This window comes from Bombina bombina, chromosome 4, assembly GCF_027579735.1.
Source record: "Bombina bombina isolate aBomBom1 chromosome 4, aBomBom1.pri, whole genome shotgun sequence".
Classification (NCBI taxonomy): domain Eukaryota; kingdom Metazoa; phylum Chordata; class Amphibia; order Anura; family Bombinatoridae; genus Bombina; species Bombina bombina.
The window spans coordinates 524741098-524756607 of NC_069502.1; positions in this window are offsets into that span (position 1 = coordinate 524741098).

Consider the following 15510-nt stretch of genomic DNA (forward strand, 5'->3'; position numbering starts at 1 on the left):
CACGCTCGTATCAGGGGCCCAGGTTTCTGATCACCGGTAATAAACATCTCCAATGGCACCAGACAGGGGTGTCCCCTCTCCCCTTTAATATTCTCCCTAGTGATGGAACCCTTTGCTCAAGCAATACGTCTATCAGAAGGAATTACTGGTGTTTCATATCCGTCACGCGAAGAAAAGATTGCCCTCTTTGCGGATGACGTGACCCTTCTATTGACTAACCCGGAGTCTTCGATCTTGAGGGTCTTTGACCTAATTGATAAATTTGGCCGGTATAGCTATTACAAGTCTAATGTAGCTAAGACTGAAGCATACGCCATGAATATTTCCACAGAGCGACTAAATGCACTGCGGGACAAATTTAAATTCCAGTGGTCCACAGATTACCTAACTCATTTAGGTGTAATGCTCAGTGACAACATAGATACCATGACCAAACTTAACTTTGATAAGTTGACGGCCGAAATTAAATCCTTGGCGATATCATGGGACCATCGTGAGATTTCATGGCTAGGCCGTGTCGCCACGCTTAAGATGTCACTCCTCCCGAAGGCCTTATACTTATTCCGCTGCCTCCCCTTTAATGTGCCTCATCAGGTTCTTCAACATATACATAGAGTCTTCCTCAGATATGTGTGGGGACGCGGGATTCCTCGAATAGCATATCAAATCCTCCAGAGACCCTTCTCCAAGGGAGGTGTTGCGTTTCCAAACATATATCTCTATTATGAAGCAACAAGACTCACACATATCACCGCATGGGGAGTAAAGACGGACAGACCAGGCTGGTATAACTTGGAACAACTAGCTCTGCCGGTAGATCTAGACCTCCGGGATGCCATCTGAGTACCCAAACATGTGAATCTCTTAGCTAGGATCAATAATCCTATTGTCAGTCAATCTCTACGTATCTGGTACAAGCTTCGCCACAGACAGGGTGTTTCACCCTACCCTTCTCCTATTCAGAGCTTGAGGGGTTTACTCTGGAACTCACCGGAGATCCATTTTGATTTTTGGAAAAGTAAAGACATCATGAAGGTTTCTGATTTGTATCACTTGGGTACTCTTACAACGGCTTCACAATTAGCGGAGCCCGGGGGGGACAACCCCCTATGGTTCCACTTTGAGAGCTTCAGAGTGCTCAGTATTGTCAAGGCTAGGAGATTCCCCATGACTTCTCTCAGAGAGAAGGCAGGATGGGAGTCTAGATGGTGTACAGGAGCACTGAGATCCCGCCCCATTTCGTTTCACTATACCACACTTCTAAATGACTGTACACCAGGTGTGCCATGGCAGATACGTGCTTGGTGTCGTGAGCTCAACATCTCTATTTCTGAAGACGACCTCGCTTATGCAATCACTCTCACTAAAAAGATGCTTCACTGCGTCACAGTCTTTGAGACATATATTAAAGGGGTGTTGAAGTGGTATAGAGTCCCAACCCGATTGGCAGCGATGTTCCCGTCCTCCACCAGAGAGTGCTGGAGACAGTGTAACTGAGAGGGCTCCGACATCCATGTATGGTGGAGCTGTCCGAAGGTCACCTCCCTATGGAATGAGGTTGAATTATTGCTCAGTTCCATGAACCTCGATGTCCACCTGATGCCTGGGATGGCCTTGCTCCATATTCTTCCGAGGTCTTTTTCCTTGAATACCAAGAAGTTCCTAATTTACGTCCTGGCAGCGACTAAACTGTGCATAGCTCGGGCTTGGAAACAAACAGAGCCTCCAAATCTAAATGAGATCTGTGATGTGATAAATCATTTTGCTACAATGGAGAGATATGTCGCCGGTGGAAACGGTACCCTGGACTCTTACTGGGAGACGTGGTCTGACTGGTTTGAGATCCGATGAGTGAGACCCTCCAGTAGCGCGATCTACCCTTGAAATAGGAGGAGAGAGTTCATGCTGTCTCCTCCCCCGTTCCATTCCCTTTCCTTTCTTCCCCTTCCCCCCCTTTTTTTTTTCTTCTTTTTCCTTTTCTTCCTTCTTTCTTCTTTGTATCTCTTTCTTTAACCCCTATATGGGGGAGATGTGTATAATCCCTATCTATCAAGTTGTCTGGCAAATCTGTACGTGGGCCCTGTTGGCTCACTTTCTATTCACCCCTTTCCTAGGGCCAAATAATGCCCGATACCTGTTTTTCTTTGTTTCCAATATTGGTTACTATATGAATGTACACTTATGACACACCAATTTTACTATCTCTGATTATTCCAACATGTGCAATGTATATTTCTGTTAACCAAGCATATTGTTATATTATGTTATATGATATGTTCTGCTGTAATGCTACTCTAATATTACTGTATGGTGAATTTCTATTCAATAAAGAAAAAATATTTAAATAGAAAAAAAATATATATATATTGTAGCTATTTTAGGATTAATATTTATTTTACAGGCAACTTTGAAATTATTTTAACCAGGTACAATAGCTATTAAATAGTTAATAACTATTTAATAGCTACCTAGTTAAAATAATTACAAAATTACCTGTAAAATAAATCCTAACCTAAGTTACAATTAAACCTAACACTACACTATCAATAAATAAATTAAATAAAATACCTACAATTATCTACAATTAAACCTAACACTACACTATCAATAAATAAATTAAATAAAATACCTACAATTACCTACAATTAAACCTAACACTACACTATCAATAAATTAATTAAATACAATACCTACAAATAAATACAATTAAATAAACTAACTAAAGTACAAAAAATAAAAAAGAACTAAGTTACAAAAAAATATTTACAAACATTAGAAAAATATTACAACAATTTTAAACTAATTACACCTACTCTAAGCCCCCTAATAAAATAACAAAGACCCCCAAAATAAAAAAATGCCCTACCCTATTCTAAAATTAAAATAGAAAAGCTCTTGTACCTTACCAGCCCTGAAAAGGGCCCTTTGCGGGGCATGCCCCAAAGAATTCAGCTCTTTTGCCTGTAAAAAAAAAACATACAATACCCCCCCAACATTACAACCCACCACCCACATACCCCTAATCTAACCCAAACCCCCCTTAAATAAACCTAACACTAAGTCCCTGAAGATCTCCCTACCTTGTCTTCACCACACCGGGTCCCAATCTGTCCAGAAGAGCTTCCGAAATCTTCATCGAAGCCCAAGCGGGGGCTGAAGAGTGACGTCCATCCTCCGGCTGAAGTTTGGATCCAAGCGGCGGCTAAAGAATTCCATCTTCGGGCAGAAGTCTTCATCCTATCCGGGCAGAAGAGTCGATCCGGACCGGCAAACATCTTCATCCAAGCCGCATCTTCTCTGTTTTTATATCCGATGACGACCGGCTCCATCTTGAAGACCTCCGGCGTGGATCCATCCTCTTCTTGCTACGTCCTAAGTCCGAATGAAGGTTCCTTTAAATGACGTCATCCAAGATGGTGTCCCTCGAATTCTGATTGGCTGATAGGATTCTATCAGCCAATCGGAATTAAGGTAGGAAAATTCTGATTGGCATATGGAATCAGCCAATCAGAATCAAGTTCAATCCGATTGAATCAAGTTCAATCAGATTGAGCTCGCATTCTATTGGCTGATCGGAACAAGAAGAGGATGGATCCGCGCCGGAGGTCTTCAAGATGGAGCCGGTCGTCATCGGATGGAAAAACAGAGAAGATGCGGCTTGGATGAAGATGTTTGCCGGTCCGGATCGACTCTTCTGCCCGGATAGGATAAAGACTTCTGCCCGAAGATGGAATTCTTTAGCCGCCGCTTGGATCCAAACTTCAGCCGGAGGATGGACGTCACTCTTCATCCCCCGCCTGGGCTTCAATGAAGATTTCGGAGGCTCTTCTGGACAGATTGGGACCCAGTGTGGTGAAGACAAGGTAGGGAGATCTTCAGGGGCTTAGTGTTAGGTTTATTTAAGGGGGGTTTGGGTTAGATTAGGGGTATGTGGGTGGTGGGTTGTAATGTTGGGTGGGGGGTATTGTATGTTTTTTTTACAGGCAAAAGAGCTGAATTCTTTGGGGCATGCCCCTCAAAGGGCCCTTTTCAGGGCTGGTAAGGTAAAAGAGCTTTTCTATTTTAATTTTAGAATAGTTTAGGGCATTTTTTATTTTGGGGGTCTTTGTAATTTTATTAGGGGGCTTAGAGTAGGTGTAATTAGTTTAAAATTGTTGTAATATTTTTCTAATGTTTGTAAATATTTTTTGTTTTTTGTAACTTAGTTCTTTTTTATTTTTTGTACTTTAGTTAGTTTATTTAATTGTATTTATTTGTAGGTATTGTATTTAATTAATTAATTGATAGTGTAGTGTTAGGTTTAATTGTAGATAATTGTAGGTATTTTATTTAATTTATTTATTGATAGTGTAGTGTTATGTTTAATTGTAACTTAGGTTAGGATTTATTTTACAGGTAATTTTGTAATTATTTTAACTAGGTAACTATTAAATAGTTATTAACTATTTAATAGCTATTGTACCTGGTTAAAATAATTACAAAGTTGCCTGTAAAATAAATATTAATCCTAAAATAGCTACAATATAATTATAATTTATATTGTAGCTATATTAGGATTTATTTTACAGGTAAGTATTTAGCTTAAAATAGGAATAATTTATTTAATAATAGTTAATTTATTTTGTTAGATTTAAAATATATTTAAGTTAGGGGGGTGTTAGGGTTAGACTTAGCTTTAGGGGTTAATACATTTATTATAGTAGCAGTGTGGTCCGGTCGGCAGATTAGGGGTTAATAAGTGTAATTAGGTGGAGGTGACGTTGGGGACGGCAGATTAGGGGTTAATAAATATAATATAGGGGTCGGCTGTGTTAGGGGCAGCAGATTAGGGGTACATAGGTATAATGTAGGTTGCGGCGGTGTACGGAGCGGCAGATTAGGGGTTAATAATAATATGCAGGGGTCAGCGATAGCGGGGGCGGCAGATTAGGGGTTAATAAATATAATATAGGGGTCGGCGGTGTTAGGGGCAGCAGATTAGGGGTACATAGGGATAATGTAGGTTGCGGCGGTGTACGGAGCGGCAGATTAGGGGTTAATAATAATATGCAGGTGTCAGCGATAGCGGGGGCGGCAGATTAGGGGTTAATAAGTGTAAGGTTAGGGGTGTTTAGACTCAGGGTACATGTTAGGGTGTTAGGTGCAGACTTAGGAAGTGTTTCCCCATAGGAAACAATGGGGCTGTGTTAGGAGCTGAACGCTGCTTTTTTGCAGGTGTTAGGTTTTTTTTCAGCTCAAACTGTCCCATTGTTTCCTATGGGGGAATCGTGCACGAGCACATTTTTGAAGCTGGCCACGTCCGTAAGCACCGCTGGTAGCGAGAGTTGAAGTGGCGGTAAATATGCTCTACGCTCCCTTTTTTGGAGCCTAACTCAGCCCTTCTGTGAACTCTAAATAACAGCGGTATTTAAAAGGTGCGGGGGAAAAAAAGCATACGTAGCTAACGCACCCCTTTGGCCGCAGAACTCTAAATCTAGCCGAGTGTAAATACGAGTAAACTTTGCAAAATACAGTCAAGAATATTGCCATCACAATTGCACTGGGTCTTTTACATTTTCTTTTATCTCACTTCCACAGGACTCCATTTAACTTCTATTCTCTATCTGCCATCTACTCCTATTTTAACCTGTACATGTCCTCCCTTGGAACAATTTGTTACACATTAAAATACTTTCTATTAGTGTGTCTTGCTCATATGTCCTTGTTAATTAGGGTAGAGCTACATCACTCTGTAAGCTCACTGGTAGGTCCGGAAAAGTTTGTGGCTTCAAGTTAGCTTCTACATATGGTCAACACGGCTTTTGCCTTTTTTTTAAAAAAGTCTTTTAACATTAAGGTAACAATTTACGTTAACATTTCTTACTTCTTTCCTATCACTTCCTTTTACCTTATCCTCGGAGTCTGTACTCCTCAGTCTCTCCCCGAGGCGCCTCCCCAGTGTCTTTTCTCTCCTTCTCCTTTCAGTTCTTCCAACACTCTCATGGATTTTTAATGGAAGATATTCAATTTTCCGTGCAGTTGGGCTTCTAACACATGTTCTGAATTTCTTAGTGGATAGATAATCTGTTTCTGGTGTGGCAAGTCTAGGCTACAGATGAGAGGCTCCCATTTGGCTGGGAAATGCTTGGTTCTTAGCGTGATATCTCCCTGCGAGTCTATATAATTTGTTGTTGTAATACCTGCCTGAGGTGTGTTAGGTGTGGCGGTGTGGGTGCCGTCCATTGTTTGAGAATGAGTTTTCTGGCTAGTAATATTGCGTTGTGGACAAACCGTGTGTGCTGTCGTGTCTCAGATTGTGAGTGCAAAAAAAACACAATTTCCATTGTCAAGTCTATTCTTTCTCCGGTAATACTCTCTATCCATCTTCGTGTCATCCCCCAGAATTTTGTTAATCTCGGGCATTGCCATATCATATGTATGATGTTTGGGTTAAGGTGTGAGCATCTTGGGCATAAACCTGTAGTCTCAGGGTTCCATTTATGAAGCATTTTAGGTGTTATGTATGTGTTATGTAGTAGCTTTGTCTGCGACTCGCGTATGTCACTAGACAAAGATGCTTTCCTCACCTTTGTGAAGCTGCTTTCAATCTGTTTGTCTATGGTTGTCTGTCCAGTCAACTTGCTCCAGATGGCTTGGAGTTGTGTTTCAGCTACCATGTTGGGGTTAGTTTGTAATGCCCAGTATGTATGTGAGATGGAGGTCAATCCTGCTTTGGTCAGTGTCAGTAGTTTGTAAATGTCACTTTTGGCATCTGGCATGGTTCCAGTTTTCAGGAGTTCCTGTACATAGTGTCTCATCTGGAGAAAAGTAAAGTGATGCTTGTGTGGTATATTGAAGTTTGTCTGTAAGTCTCTAAATGGTCTGGCAGCTTGCTGATTCTCTGACAATACCTGTCCGAGAGTCATTACTCCCCACTCCTCCCATTGCATGAAAGGTTTCGTGGTGAACTCTGCCTGAAAGTCTGAGTTACCTCGCAGTGGGAGATATATGGTGTGTCGGTGCGAGACTCCAAGTGCCCTGCAAATCTTTCACCACGCTTTTATAGGGTGGAGAAGAAGGGTTGCGCCTCCAGCTTTCGCATCGAGTTGTGAGCGTGTCATGTGTGGAAGCATTTTTAAGGACCAAGGTTTAATGGTTTCCGTCTCTAGTTTGTGGTTAGTGAAGTGTCCCCTGTCCAGTAGCCAATCCATCACGTATTTAGCCAAGGCTGCCCAGTTATAGTGTTCAATGTTTGGAAGCCCAAAACCTCCCCTCTCTGGTGGTCACGTCATTATGAGAAAGCTTATTCTATGTTTTTCCCCTTCCACAGGAAGTGTAGTATGTCCCTATTTAAAATCTTGAGGTCTTGTTTGTGTATGAGCTCTGGGAGCATTTGCATAGTGTATATCAATTTAGGGAATAGTATAATTTTGATTAATCCCACTCTCCGCGACAGTGTCAGTGGTAGTGCGAACTAGTTTATTAGGGTTTGTCGTAGGTCTCTGAACAGTGGTCGGAAGTTGATCTCATACCATTGGGCGGGGTTTCTAGCTAAGGTGATGCCTAGGTATTTAAATGTATTGGTCACTATTTTAAAGTTGTCCTGTAAGGGTTCTGCAGGTCTCCTATTCTGCAACCACAGAAGCTCTGATTTATCTCTATGTACGCAGTATCCCGAGATTTCCCCAAACTTTGCAATAATGTGCATTATATGGGGGATATTTCTTCTGGGGTTTCTCGTGTATAGGATCATATCGTCCGCAAAGAGGGATAAGTGAATAGTCTCTTTGCCTATACTTAAACCTTCCGTGTCTCGTCTGATTTTTATTGCCAGTGGCTCTAGTGCGAGATCAAAGAGGAGTGGGGACAGGGGACATCCCTGTCTTGTACCCCTCATAAGCGGGAATGGCTTGGTTGGTGTGCCATTAATCAGGATTGCTGCGCAAGGTTCATTGTAAATGCTATTTATTGCCTTCATGAAGGCTCCCTGTATACCGAATTTCCCTAGGGTAGTGATCAAGTGATCCCACAGAATCTTGTTGAATGCTTTTTTGGCATCGACAAGTATCAGATACGCATCTTCAGTATCTTGGGCCCTATCTTGCTTGGTTTTCTCCCAGTAATGTGTGAATACTAGTTGTATTTTTCTCATATTTTTAACCAAGGATCTGCCCTTCACGAACCCTGTCTGGTCCTCGTGTACTAAAGAAGGGAGAATCTCTGCTAGTCTGTTGGCCAAAATTTTTGTATGCAGTTTGTAGTCCGAATTGAGCAGAGATATCGGTCTGTAGGAGGACGTCAATAGTGGGTCTCTGTCTGGTTTAGGGATAACTGTCACATTTGCCTCTGTAAACCTGTTGGTTTACAGAGGCAAAGTGTCTCTGATGTCTCTTTTTTAAGCATTTTATAGAATTCCCCTGGTAACCATCGGGTCCAGGGGTCTTCTCCAGAGGCAACGTTTCAATTGATCTAATGACCTCTAGGGGGCATATTGGGGCATTTAGTCTTTGTAGTTGTCCGTCGTCTATCTGTGGAAGGATCATATCTTTCCAAAAAGTTTGCTTCCTCTCTGCATTTACGTCTTGGGAGCTATATAGTTTAGAATAGTAGTTGGTAAATGTTTTCTGTATGTCTTTTTCTTGTGTTAGTATCTTGTCTTCATTTCGGATGGCTGTTATAATATTGGGCTTTCTGTCTAACTTTGTAATTTTAGCCAGTAACTTCCCTGTGTGATTCCCATAGCGGTAAAATTTTGCATATAGTCGGTTCTGAGCATTAACTGAAGATTGTATGCGGTGCGTATCTCTAAGGGCTTTGATGTTTCTGTATTTGAGTCTATTCTGTTCTGTTGGGTGTCGTAAGAATTGGTTCCTGGCATTTAAGAGCTGGCGCAAGTGTAGCTCCCCTCTAGCCCTACGGGTTTTAGTTAGCTTTGCCGTGTATGCAGTGACTGCTCCTCTCAGCACTGCCTTTGCAGTTTCCCAAAAAAGGGATATGTCATTCAGATGTTGGCTGTTTAGTTCTTTGTACACTAACCATTCCCCTATTAAGTGTTTTTGAAGATTCAGGTCATGGTACAGGTGTGTAGGGAAACTCCATCTGCGAGTCTTTCTCTGTGGTATGTCAGTGTGCAGCTCCATTGTAACTGGGGCGTGGTCTGAGATGGTGATAGGGTCTATTCTTATCTTCCTAACCTTGGAGCAGAGAGGTTTGGAGATTAGAAAGTAATCTATGCAAGAGAGAGTAGTTTTAGACGGGTGTGAGCATGTATAATCACGTGCCTCAGGGTTTCTCTCTCTCCAAACATCTATAAGGGATAGGGGGTTTCTAAAGTTTTTCAGTATTATGGTTTCCCTTTTGGAGCCCACCCACGGTTGAGTTAGTTGAGGGTCACTGTTAGGATTACGGAATCTGTCAGTTGGCGTGTGTGGTGCAATATTATAGTCACCCCCCGCTACGATGGGGAGGTCTGAGAAATGTATAAGCTGACGTTGAAGGTGATTTAGGAATTCCCTCTTTCCCGTTTGGGGACCATAGATCCCACAGAGTACTAAATGTTGTGCGTCTATTTGCAGATTAGCAATCAAATACCTGCCTTCTTTGTCAGCCACTGTCTGTGAAATACTGTAGGTTAGGCCCTTACGAAACAACATTGCCACTCTTCTCACTCTTTTCCCCTCATACGGGGTGTAAAGTACCTCCCCTACCCAGCTTTGTTTGAGCTTCTGGTGCTCCTTTTGCGAGAGGTGTGTTTCTTCTAATATCGCAATGTCTGCCTTTTTGGCGTTGAGCTGTTTTAGGATTGCCTTTCTTTCAATGGGCGAGGTTATCCCTCCTACGTTCCAAATAGTGATTCTCATTCTGCTGAGGGAGTGTGGCTATCTCCTGTATTAGTGGCTGTCTATCAGTGTAGGAGTGTGTAGTACTCCTACACTTACTCGTATTGTTCCCAGGGTCTGTCCTCTTTTCCCCTGGGGTGGCGCCTTGAGACTGGTTACTCTAAATCTATTGCTATACAAAACAGTTAGTAAACAGAACAGTAGAACAATGATTTTCCTCTCCTTTATCCCTCCCAACAATTCAGTAACAAGCAGAGTCTCTTTACCTGTGAAGAAAAAGTCCCCTCCCCCCTCACATGAAAAGGATATAATTCTACATGGTTTAGTCCATGGAGTGTTTTACTTCCTTTCTTCTGTGTTCCTGACACCGAGCCTCAGCTTCATGAGGCCGAAGAAGATCTTCCATCATTGGATACATGCTGTTGCTCATTCTCCCTCTGTAAGTGGAGCTTGAGTTGCTTCGGCGACTCAAATAACAAGGGTCCTCTTGTTGTATGTAGTCGTAGTCTGGCTGGGTATAGTAGGGCTGCTGTTCTGCCTTGCTCTATCAGTTGTTTGCAGTAAGGTGAGAATTCTTTTCTTCTGGCTGCTACTGCTGCAGAGTAACCCTCAAACTCTAGGGATGGGATCCTCCTGTAAGCCTGGAGGATGGCTATTTTTGCTTTGAAGTTAAGGTACTTTACCATGACCTGCCACGGCTATTGGTTGTTTTCGTTTTGTCTTCTTGGGTCCCCGACTCTGTGGGCCCTTTCCACAGTGCACAGAAGGTTTGGTTGGGGAACATGCAGCAGCTTTGGAAGTGTGGTTTCTGCAAACTCTATTAACTGTGCCCCCGGAAGGGATTCCGGAATTCCCACTATTCGTAGATTATTTCTTCTCGACCTGTTTTCCAGGTCATCGATTTTTGCCCACAATCGGTTGGTTTGTTGTTGTAGGGCATGGACAGTGGCTTCCATTTCTCTATGCCGAGCTTCTCCCTCTGCCACCTTTTCTTCCACTTAAGTTAATCTGCCATTGAAAGATTTAACTTCTGCTGTGAGCGAGTCCATTCCCGTTTGCAGCTGCTCTATTTTTGGTAGAAACAGTGCAGATATCTGGGCAACAATTGGGTGTGTATCTCCAGCATTAATGTTCTGGGCCTCCTCAACACCTAGAGGGGACTGTAGCGGCTCCGCTTGATTCCTTTTCTTATCTGCATGTTTCAATCTGTTTGCCATTGTGTCTGTTTTTTTACTATATGAGGTATAATATTTTTGCATACAGATCCAAGAGTCCTCTCACTTTATTCCTCAGCCGAGATATAGTACTGCGTTTATTTCCTTGCTGATTTATAAGTCTTAATAGGTGTCTTTCTGGGCACAGAGTGATAAGTAGTCCAGCTTTAGTAGATGCTGCAATAGGCAGTGGGTGAGCAGGGGGGTTATGGAACCTTTGCCTCTAGCCCTGCATCATTTCTGTAGTAGAGGGTATTATTTGTATGAAAGGTGAGTTAGGGATTTGGAACATTCGTTACTTGAGGCCACTATTTAACCTCCTCAGGTCCTGTACCTCCATTCAAAGTGTAGTAGTTGTCAAGAGTGAAGGACGTTTTTCTTTTATATATATATATATATATATATATATATATATATATATATATATATATATATATATATATATGTTTTCTTTTCCCTTAGTCTTTCTCCCAGCAAAAGAAAAAGAAAAGAAAGTTTGATCTTGTCAGTTTAATTTTTCCTAGTTGATAGCTAGGTAAGGCTGATACATATCTATCAGGGGGTTAATACAATATGTGCAGTTCTATGATGTTCAAATAATGTTCTTGTCCCCTTATTTTATTAGCTCTTGAGCCACGTGTTTGAGTCTGATCTGTGTTCACAGCTTCGCAAACCAACTTTGCATGTATCTCCCTGCTGAGTGTTAGGTGAAGGGTGTAGCATTCAACACTCTGTAGATTATGCTTTATGCCTTTATTTTACTTTAAATATGCCACTAAGAGTTTGGCCATTTCCAACCTTTCACACAGAGAGCTATTTACAGTTGTAGCTTGTCGGGTATTAGCCGCCCTGTTTTTATTCTTTTAGCGTGGATACTGGGGGCAAGATGGCGGTTTTCCCGCCTGAGACCACTCCAACCCTCCCGACCTGTGCAGTGATCTGTGCAATGTCCCGGATTCACCCCAGGCAGTAAATGAATGTCGCTTACCCTTATGTGGCTTTGCGGGTATTTTGAGTCACCGTGGGGTATCTGTCTCTGTGACTGCAGCTGCAGCCGTTCTCTTCTGCCTCTGTCTGGCGGCTTATGCGGTGGGGGAATCCGATGTCTGATTCCTTGCTGTCTTGGGACCGGGCAGATGTTTATCTTCTCTGCCAAGGGTAGCAGCCCTTTTACAGGGCGTTATGTGAGAATTTTCTTCAATTTTAGGGCTAAAAGCAGCAGAGCTCCTGTCCTCTGCTTCCACGCTCTGCGCCCTCCCACCGGAAGTCCAAAACGTGTTTACTTTTAACATGTAATACACGTGCTACTTCCGGTGTGCGCAAAGAGCCGCGATAAACCTTACGAGCAACAGTGCGTTGGGTAAAGGGAGTTGGGATAATTTTATGGGGGGTCATATTAACAAACAAGCATTTTCATTGGCTAGATACTGTCATTGCAAGCTGATTTATGTTTCCATTATTGTTTTTTTGCAATCTGGGATCTATGGGTTCTAATACCTTGCTAATAAATTATCTTGCTTTGTGGGGAGAGTCTAATATTAAAATTGCTGCAATGTGTATGCATAATAATGACCTAAAAAGGGAAGTCTAGGAAAAGTAGCGTCTGGATGCTGTTAAAGGGACATGAAACACAAAATGTTTATTTCATGATTTAGACAAAGCATGCAATTTTAATCAACTTTCCAAGTTACTTCTATTATATAATTAGTGTCATTCTCTTGGTAACCTTTATTAAAAAGCATACATAGGTAGGCTCAATAGCAGTAATGCACTATTGGGAGGTAGCTACTGATTGTTGGCTGCGCATATATGCCTCTTGTCATTAGCTCACCTGAGGTGCTGTTAAATCCCAGTACTGCATAGCTGCTCATTCAATAAGAGATAGCAAGAGAAGAGTAAATTGGAAAGTTTTTTATAAACTGTATGTTTGTCTGAGTCATGAAAGAAAAATTTTGGTTTCATGTCCTTTGAGTGCTAACGACGGCTCTGAGCCATCTCAAATAGTCCCAGTCAGGTGCTGACAACGGCTCAGAGCCATCGCTAGCACTCACCCACCTTGAGGGCAATCTGGGGGCTCCAACCTACTCCCACCCCGGCGATCTGGAGCTTCACGATTCTTGCGGTGATGTCACGTGCAATGGCCGCGCAACTTTATTTAACAATAAGGAAATGGGGGCATGCTGTTTAGAAGCCTGTATCTCAGGCATTCAAGCAGCTACAGACCCCCAAGACCCACCGTTAATCATCTAACCTTCCCAACGGTATAAGTCTTAGGGATCTGGGGAAAAAAGTAAAAAATAAATATATTGAAAAAAGTAAAAAAAAAAAAAAAAGCTCAAATCCAGCTTAGCACCCAGAGAATCCCAAATCCTTTCACTACCCAGCATTTCAGAGAAAAACTTTTTGAGCATTTTTGCTTATAACTACTTTTAACACAGAAATACAATTTTGTTGTTTTTGATTTACCTATTGAAAAACATTATATATATATATTAATATATTAACAACCCAAGGTATTGATCTAGGCCAATTTTGGTGTGTTTCATGCCATTATTTCACCGCCAAATGCAATCATATAAAAAAAAGTGTGTTAATATTTTCACAAACTTTTGGTTTCTCACCTAAATGATTTACATGCCATAACACAAATGGTTGTAAAAGCTTCTCTGGGATCCTTTTGGTTCAGAAATAGCAGACATGCATGGCTTTGCCATTACTTTTTGGTAATTAGAAGGATGTTAAATGCAGCTACGCACCACACTTCTGAAATTCCCACCTTGATCCCTCTGATTTTTTTCTGTAGTGCAGTGACCAATCCCTCTCTCTGTCTTCAAAACTTTTTGCCAGTGTAAGGTCCTGCTCCCCCCTTACACTGCCACTGGGATGCCCACCCGCCTTCCACCTTCCCTCCCACACCTCCCACCGGCACCAACGGATCATGCTCCATTACCATAGGAAGACAGATGTCACTTGACAACCGAGACTGATTGGACGTAAATCTACGTTATGCTATTCAATGGGCTTTGTAATGCATGATGTAGCTCTAGGTCCATTATAGCAAAGATGTTAAAGTGTGGTGATTTGGAGGGACACAAACTGCTTAAATGTGAACTGATCAAATGCGCAAATAAGATATGGCTATGCATGATGGTTAAAGGGATCTGAAACCCAATTTTTGTTTTAAAATGTTTCCAATTACATACCCATGAAATCCTTTGTTGAAGAGATACCTTTGTAGTTCTATGGAGATTTACATGACAGGAAATAGTGCTGCCATTTAGTGCTCTTGCAAAGGGATAACATTCTTGCAGAACTGCTGCCATATAGTGCTCCAGACACGTGCAAGCTCCTGAGCTTATATCTGCTTTTTAACAAAAGCTACCAAGAAAACAAAAATTTGAAGCTAGAAGTAAATTATTATAAAGTTGTTTAAAATTGCATGATCTATCTGAATCATGAAATAAAGGCAATATATGAATTGTGATAATGGATTTCAAATAGTTTGGGGGTATTGTCTGAAGTTTTTGGGCAAAGAAAACCATCCATTAAAAACACTTTTTAGTTGGATTTTAGCAGGGGTTGTTTGTTACTCTGGACATTGTAAATCTGGATATATATATATATATACATACAAGCACACTTTGCTTTATTCTGCATCCTTTTATTTCAGTTTACAGATATTGCTATTTTTTACAAATTGAAGGTTTGTGACAACCCTGTGTCAAGCAAATCTATTGACGTCATGTTTTACACACATTGCAGGGTGATCACACTTTAGGACCGCTGACAAATTTAGTGTATTGTAGGAAGTGTTACTGCCCATTACTAGAGGATCTCCCTATCCCTCTAACAAGACTGTGCTCCAGCTCCTCCCACCAGCAACAGCAGTGTCTGTTGGCGCTCTACAATTAACCGATCATAATAATAATAATAATAATAACAGCAGTGTTTACTGAAACATTTCTGTTCTCTGTCCAGTGGGAACTTAGTTCCCCCCTGCAAAAATAGTGCAGGAAGTCCGTTCCCATGCGTTCCCGCACGACTTGACCCCAGATATATACACATATAAACACATAAATACATATGAATACACACATATGCACACACCTATATACAGTATACACAGCACCTGCAAAAAGATTGTGACTCACGGAAGGCTCAGATGATGTTTAGCATTTTTTAGCAATATAGTATGTAAAGTAAGGTATGTACAGTGCTTTTTTTTTTAGAAATAATGCTTTTGCACATTTAATAGACTACAGTATAGTGTAAATATAATTTTTATATGCACTGGGAAACAAAAAATATTGTGGTTCAATTTATTGCTATATTTGCTTTATTGCAGTGGTCTGGAAATGAACCCACAATATCTCTGAGGTATGCCTGTGTGTGTTTATATATATATATATATATATATATATATATATATTTATATATATATAAAACAAAAAGAAGCAATCACTCACCGGTATTTAAAT